The sequence below is a fragment of the Dipodomys spectabilis genome, unplaced genomic scaffold, assembly GCF_019054845.1.
Source record: "Dipodomys spectabilis isolate Male_0828 unplaced genomic scaffold, ASM1905484v1 ptg000134l, whole genome shotgun sequence".
Lineage (NCBI taxonomy): Eukaryota > Metazoa > Chordata > Mammalia > Rodentia > Heteromyidae > Dipodomys > Dipodomys spectabilis.
Genome location: NW_024870811.1, coordinates 2,575,941 through 2,584,503, shown reverse-complemented (window position 1 = coordinate 2,584,503; position 8,563 = coordinate 2,575,941). Strand labels below are relative to the sequence as shown.

Genomic DNA, 8,563 nt, shown 5'->3' with positions numbered 1-8,563 from the left:
ACCAGCATCTGGTGCTCGCAGGCGCTGGACAGGGCCCACAGGCCAGTCATCAGGAGGTGGCAGCAGGATCAGGCATGGTGCGATGGGCCAAGGCTCCTGAGTCCCTGAGGACTTGCTGTCCTAGTCCCTGCTGCTGCTGGCGCCCAAGCCCGAGGAGCGCACACTGCTAGCTTAGAGGTTCTCTGCCCAGTGGCAACCCCCCCTCAGCTGTGGGGCTTCTCAAGAACTCAAGCCTGAGATGGATGCTGGGTGCCAAAAGCCTCATGTGCAGCCTGCCTCCCTTTCAACTGCAGCCACATTGAAGACTACAACACATGCTGACTCGGCTCCACTGTGCAGCTTCAGGGATGAAGAGGTGGAACAGCAGCCCACAGACCCTCTCAGTGGCTGCATTGAAGCCCAGAAGGCAGTGCCCGTGGCTCCCCATCTTGGACAAAAGAACCAGGCGTGGCAGTGGTGGCTGGGCTAGATCGGCCTAGCAAACCATTTAAGTACGATTTATTTGCGAGTACATTGTTTTCTTGATGTGTGTAAAGCATTAGTTTTGTTAGGTGAATAGGTGTACATGTCTACATTCTGACCAGATTCATCTAATTGAACATTTTTATTGATTTACTTTATTGGTATTATAAAGAGCATGTAAAGAGGGATTACAATTAAATGAGTCAGGTAATGAATACATTTCCATTTGTACAGTGTCTTCTGTTCCCTCACTCTTTCCCAGCCCCTTCCTCCCATTAATTAAACATTTAGGGAATTCTTTAAAGGAAACATGGACTAATGTAAAATAAAATCTTTATGACAGTAGAGGCTTAACCCAATCACATTTATTTTTTTGTAGAATAGAGGAATCTATTTTCTGCAATGAAGAAACAGCCATGAGCTATCCTTGGAGACTGGAGGGAAGTTGCTGAGCAACCTAACCTGGGCACTAAGGAGAAGATCAATTGGCCTGAAAGGATGCCTGAAAGAAGACAGAGCTGCAGCTACGTGAGATGATCAAGCAGGTCCAGAGCATTGTAGAGGTGACATACTTACTTCCCTACTGGTGATATTCACATGCCATACATAGCTTTATTTGCTGTATAAAAGAAAGGAAAGTTTAAAAAAAAATTAGAGAATTTTCCAATGAAAAGGCAAGCCTTACTAACATTTATGTTGTGGTCAATAATAAAGAATGAAAAAAGGTTCAGTATAAATAAAGTACTGTGAAGATACTCTTTTATGAATCATGAAATTTGGTCCATGGAGCACAAATCTAACTTTATATGTTTTACAGTCCTGGGATATAATACATACAGTGATACTGAAGTTTTCTGCTATCATTAGAAAAGGTACCTTTCCACACTGTGAAATCCTACATGATTTTGCACTAATTAAGGAGTAAAGTGTCTTATTCTATTTCATTAAAGAAAAATAATTGTTTTGTTTGGCCCAAAATGGCAAGTTATTCTCAATGATCATGAACTATTTTGAACCTAATAAAGCTGTTTTGAATTTGAGTTCATTTTTTTTCTGCCAGTTCTTCTGGGACATGAACTCAGTGACTGGGTGCTGCCCTGTAGCTTTATAACTCTTGGCTAACATTCTACTGCTTGAGCTACAGCTACAGTTCTATTTTTTCAGGTTTGTTTTTCACTGGTTGAGATAAGAGACTCATGGACATTTTTGCACCAAATGGCTTCAAACCATAATCCTCAAATCTCAGCCTCCTGAGTGCTTGGATTACAAGTGTGAACCATCAGTGTGTGACTTTTGTTTTGCTATTTCATAGTATATTTTCTCAAATGAGCCTAGAAAATGTATCAATTTGTGCTTCTATGAATGAGTGAATGCATTTATTTCTTCTGTGAAGTTTCACAAACTAAAGAAGACTTAAGGGTTCTTTTTTTCAGACCTGAGAAGCAAACTAAGGTCCTGACACTTGCCAGCAAGTACTCTTCCATTTAGCAAAATCCCCAACACTAAAATTAGGATTCCTAAATCTAAATAACACAGGATTCAGAGACTCAGATGAAACTAGTTTGTTGACCACTGAATAGAATGAAAACCAATCACAAGATGAAAGTTCATGAAGGCTGGGAAAATGTAGGCTCGACAAATAACTCTGTTCTTCTCCCTGCTTCCTGTCTTCACCATTTTTAAACCAGTCCTGGGGCTTGAACTCAGAGTCTGGGCGTTTTCCTGAGCTTTGTATGCTTAAGTCTAGCACTCTACCACTTGAGCCACAATGTACTTCTAGCTTTTTCTGTTTATGTCTTACTGAGGAATCAAACCCAGAGCTTCATGGCTGCTAGGCAAGCACTCTCCCACTAAGCCATATTCTCAGCCCTCACTTTTTGTTCTTGAGACAAGATATTCAACTTCAACTCAGGCTGGACCATGTCAATTGTTTTTAGTATTAATTCACTTAGGAGAATATGCAGTGTAAAGCTTGCTTGTACCAATGTCTGCCATCTAATTATTTCTTGGTGTAGGCCTCTAAGTTGGGTAGTGTATGATTTCAGTTCTTCAGTTTCACAGTGGGTAGAATACTAGTAGAGATAAAAGTGTGTTTTCTAAAAAAATCCTTATTGAGGTTTGAGGTCTAAAAATGTCATAGCATGAATTAAATCTTTGGTGTTTATGGATTTTTTGTCTACACTTATTATAATTTATTTGTTATTAACAATTTTAATTTCTATTACAAAGGCAATATATGGAGGATTTAGTTACATTTGACTGATAGATTTAGTGATCCTTTACCTATGGAGGGAGTCACAATCCAGAGACCCTTGACATAGATGATAATCCTAGGAGTAGCAATAGGTCAACTGCAATAATTACAAGAAACTGCATTTATTTTTGTGTTGGTCCTAGGCATTAATCAAGGCCTGAGTAGTGTCCTAGAATTTTTTTTTATTGTAACTAAGACTATTACCTGATGATTTTAGCACATAAGAAAAAATATGCTCATGTGGCTGAGATACAAAGACTTATTATTGGGCCCCGGATGGCCTTGAAAATGCATCGGACACTTCTTTCCCCAAAAGAGATGGAAGTGGTTCTGTGTCTCAAGTGGTAGAGCAACAGCCTTGAGGGAAGAAGCAAAAGCATCGTGCCAATTCACTTAGTTCAAGTCTCCATATTGTTATACATACACCAGTGTGTGTGTATAACACACACACCCACACACACACACACACACACACACACACACACACACACACACACACAAGAGAAAAAAGAAAAGGAAAAAACCCTGATAAGTTAATTAAGACTCCTAATGTAATAAAGAGGAGGCAACTTGAGGATTGATTTCTGTATTATTAGATTATTAAACCACAATCTACAGGTGATTTAAAGTAGCTGGGTCACCAGAGTTTCATTCTTGTTAATCTGTGTGTGTGTGTGTGTGTGTGTGTGTGTGTGTGTGCATGTGTGTGCTCACATACCTTAGTACTAACACTTGAATTCAAGCCCTTATTCTCTTCCTTAGCTTTTTCTCTCAAGGTTGATTATTCCTCACTTAAGCTATATCTCCAGTCTGGCTTGCCTGTAACTCTAGCTACTTAGGAGACTGAAACCTAGAAGACTGTAGTTTGAAGCTCCCTAAAGCAGAAAAGTTGTGAGATTCTATCTCCAATTAACCAGAAAAAATAATGAGACCAGAGTCATGGCTCAGTAATTTTTCTGAGGTAACCGTCGACCTTTCCTTCCTTTTTCAAGTGTTTATGTAACATACAGAGTCATATAGCTGTGTAATACACTCAACTTATAGACACATATGAGTGTGTATATATTTTCATAATATGTACATTAAAAGAAATGCATGTTTTTGTTTCTATGATCAGGCCACACATCTCCTAGAAGGTGTTGAGTTCATCTAGCACCCACTGTTGTGCATATGGTATTATTCTAGAACGAGCAAGTGGTAGAAAAAGGCAGGATTTGTAGCACATAATTATCAGAATATCTTTCTTGCTGTATAATCTATATGTGTACACATGCACATTGTGTACATAGATTAAATTCGTTTCCTTGCACATGTTAGAGAAGTGTTAGCTAGCCCTGTTTTTAGCAGTTACTTTTGAATGAATATCATGAGTTCCATAGGTTGTGTTAGAACGCAGGGTTAGAATGCCTCTCATTACATACCTACATACCTGGAAGCACAAATGCTTACTTATTGATTGAGAATGGGATTGTTTTTTTTTTTTCCAGTTGTAGTGCTTGAACTCAGAATTGAGCACTGTCCCTTACTTTCTTTTGCTCAAGGTTAGTGCTCTTCCACTTGAGCCGCCTTTTCTGTATATTTGGTACTGAGGAATCAAACCCAGGGCTTCATGCATACTAGGCAAGCATTCTATCACTAAACTGCATTTCCAGCTGAGAAGGGGATCTTGATAATTGTTTCCTATGCAATCTTGGACTCTGCTTTCCAAGTAAGTATTTTATAGGGGTGAGGACTACACTAATAGTAATTTTTAAATTTTTATATATTTCATTTTTCCCTTTTTTATTGGAAGTATTGCGCCTAAAAGTGGTTCATCCTGTGTATCAGGATGTGTGGAGTGATGGAGGAGATGAGTCTCATAAAGATACATTGTTTGAATATACGAAAATTTCATAATCAAATCCCTTGGAAGAATGTGTGCTAATCAAAAAGTGAGAAAAAAAATTACTACAGCTTTATATGGCATTTTCTTAGCTCATATGCTAGTAGGTGTTTTATTTAATTTTGAAAGTAACAGATTTTTGGTTGTATATAAATGTCATAATTCAAATCTAGGGTTTAAATTTTTCTCCCCAATCATTCTGCAAAACCATATACCCCATTCCCCAAAGAATTCCATTGTTAGATATATATTGCCAGAACCTTTCCCATGCATATACAAATATCTATGTCCATGAGTATAAAATACACACATTACCGATTATATCATATATAGTTTGCTTCTCACTTGATAGAGCATCCTGTGGTGTTCAATGTATATGTCATATTGTACTGAATTAATCAGCCTGTACATGATCAGAGGCAATTGCAATGGTTTTATATTATTTTAGACACATCTCATTCCTCCTAATGTTTTTCCACTAGTGAAGTACAAGAATATCATTGAAGCATAAAGGAAGTGGCTAGTTTCCCATGCCCTCCCTTCCCCCGCAATTCTAATTTGTGATAGAGACTGCCAAAGAAGTATGGCTATAAATTCTTTTTAAAAATTAAGGACATTCTGCCAAGAAGCTACTCTCTTTTAAGAGAATGTGAAATTCAGTAGGAGTTAACATTTGTGAGCATTAAATATTGACATATGACTGTGTTTTCTAATATATAATTAACGGTGTGTGTGTGTGTGTGTGTGTGTGTGTGTGTGTGTGTGTGTGTGTGTGTGTGTGTGTATGTACCAAACCTGAGGGTGAATTCAGTGCCTGAGTGCTGTCCTGGAGCCTTTGTACTTGAACCACACCTCCATTTCCTATTTGTGGTGTTTAACTTGAGATTAGTTTCTCAGGGACTTTCCTGCTTGTCCTGACTTGGATAATCACATCTCAGGCTCCTGAGTAATTAGGATTACAAGCCTGAGCCACAAATGGCTAGCCATTATAATCCTCTGGTTCTCAGAATGACACTTCTCTTTTTTTGCTCCAAAAACTGGCAGTGGCTACTTCATTGGCCTGGATAGGAGCATCTTCAGGGATTGTGGTCAGGGCTTTAGAATAGAATGCAAGTAATACCTTCCCCAGCAGCTAATCTCCATCCTCATTACTGTCTAAATAAAACTTATAAATTGAGAAATTTGCTTTCAAAATTGAATTTCTATTAAACATATTGCCTTATTATTGCACAAAATAATGGACTCCATTATATTTTCATATATTTTGATAATATTCACTTTCATCATCCACTTTTGCCTGTCTCCTCCCATTGTTCCCCCGTTTTTACGTTTTTCCCTGTCTCCTTCCCTCTCTCTTGCCCTCTCTCTCTTTTTTCTCCCTCTCTCTTTTTCTCCCTCATTCTCTGCCTGCCTCTCTGCTAGTATTTGCTTTTCACTTTTTGCCTGCATTCCACCTTTTAAGCAAAGCCTCAAGTTCTGGCTATATGCAGGTGAATTGGAATTAAGATTTTTAGCCAGGCACCGGTGGCCCTCACCTGTAATACTAGCTACACAATATGCTGAGATCTGAGGTTCTGGCTTCAAAGCCAGCCCAGGCAAGCAAGTCCATGAGACTCTTATTTCTAATCACCAGAAAACCAGAAATGGCTTTGTGGCTCAAGTGGTAGAGTGCTTGCCTTGAGCTGAAGAGCTGATTTGTAGTGCCCAAGTCCAGGGTTCAAGACCCATGACTGACCAAAAAATAAGTAAATAAAATATTTTCATAGATTTTTCTGTCAAAACATGATCATAAATTAAATTTATTCACAAAGATACTATAGGAATTTAATTTTGTTGGGTAATTAACAACTATTTAAATTATTTTTGACAAATTATAATGAATCATGCTTTATGAATCTCATCTTATTCTGAAATATTATAAAAACAGTAGAGTTCTTCTACAGGATTCCAACCTAAAGGGAAGCCCTGTTCCATATCAGAAGTATATATCAACCATTTCTTTCTCCTGTACTCACCTTACCTTACATCTATTCATTTATTTTTATTTGTCAATTATCTTTAAGCAGTTGTACAAAAGAAGTGCCATGTAACAAAGCAGTTTATGAAGACAGTGCATATTGATCCATGCCATCCTTACAACATTCAACCCCCCCTGACACATCCCTTCCTTTACTTTTCTTAGTTTTGTGGTATATGCAATGAATTCCTTTTTAGAAAAGTAATTTAGTTTATAATTATTATAAAGAGGTTGTGTAGAGGCATTTCAATTTCATGAGGCAGATAAATACATTTCCTTTCATACAGCATCTTCTGTTCCCTCACTCTCATCCAATGAGCTCATTTACATTCTGTCCCTTCCTCCCTTCATTTGTCTACCCTTTCCATACCCTCCTCTTTAATGCACCCAATTTTTGGTATTGATATTTGCAGGCTTTGACCTAGTCTTTCTAAAGGTTATAGTATTTGGGCCACATTGGCAGCAGCGATGGTGGAGCAGGAAGTCTCCCAGAATGAAGACAATAATCACATGCAAGGTAAACTGCGTGAAGGGCACGCCAGAAGTACTGGACCCTTTTCTTCAGGTACATGACCCAAAGTAAGCCCTCTGGGGCTCAGGAGTTCATGTGCTCGGGAGCACACTCCTGTTCTTCCCTCATGGCCAGCAAAAGAGCACAGCAGCACTGTCCATGTTGGTGTTGGAGTCCCCAAAGAAGGCAGAAGTGGATATAGTGTCTGGCTAGGATGTTCAGTTTGATGGACCCCACTGATCCAGAGCCTTGAAGTGTTTCAGTTGGGGTTCCTGGAAACAGGGCCACCCATGGTTCCATTTGCTTTGGGCATTGACTGTGGAAAGCGAGATCTACTGGGAACCTTGATACTACTTTCTATACTCCACAGACAGTGTTGGCTCTGCCAACATACTGGTGGAGGACTCCATGGCCCAAAGCTTCCCAGGCAAGTGGACATGCTCGTACCCCAGGCAGTGCTGCAGTTTCTCTATTGGAAAAACAAAAGCAGGTCTGTGGTCTTCATCATGTATGCATAGAAGTACCATCCAACAAACACGGGCCACCCTCTGTCCAATCCCTGCTCCACTTCATCTGGTTTCTGCTGCGAGCCATGGATGGCGCCAAGCTGACTGTATTCATGGTGCTGTATTAGTAGTGCCAGCCCTCCCTGTTCAGGCACCTGATGCATGACAAGTATCTCAACAGGACAGAACAGGACAGGACAGTTCTCCCTTAGGGTGCACCCAAGCTTTCGTCTTCCTATGGTGGTGCTAGGCCACCTCCTGGCCTGCATTATTTACTCTATCACCTAAAATGTTCTTTCTTATTTATGGTCTATGCATTAAAAATTTCTTCAAAGACAAGATAAACTGTTCATGGCTTTCATACTCACTGCTCTAAATCCTGAGATGCTTACATTATGCCATTCTGCTTTGAGTAAAGACCCTCCAAATGGATTTTATAGAACCTTTCAAATGTTATACAAAAAATAAGGACTAAGTAAATGATGAATAAAGTACTTAATGGTTAGAAGACTCAATGTCCTGAAAAGATTCGCCTTAATTGCTCAGTACATGGAATACAATTCCAGACAAAATTCAGCTCGGTATTTTTTTAAAGAAACTTTTAAGGGCTGGCAAGGTGGCTCAGTGGTAGAGTGCTTGCCTTGCATACATGAGGCCCTGGGTTCGATTTCTCAGCACCACATAAGCAGGGGAAAAAATCCGGAAGTGGCGCTGTGGCTCAAGTGGGCGCTAGCCTTGAGCCTAAGAGCTGAGGGACAGCGCCCAGGCCCAGAGTTCAGGCCTACGACTGGACCAAAAAAAAAAAAAAAGAAACTTTTAAGAGGGCAGCAACTATTTCTTACTTTCCTAAAGAAGTATTTTTGTAGAATCAAAATGATCTCTTCAAAGTTTTAGGAAAAGTCAATAATAAATTCATCAATGCCTAGAGTTT

At 39.4% G+C, this 8,563-nt stretch overlaps 1 pseudogene; it reads left to right on the top strand.

The window, feature by feature from the left end:
• The first annotated feature begins 238 nt into the window (after positions 1-238).
• LOC122116435 lies at positions 239-7,844 on the top strand (annotated as a pseudogene).
• Positions 7,845-8,563: the final 719 nt, after the last annotated feature.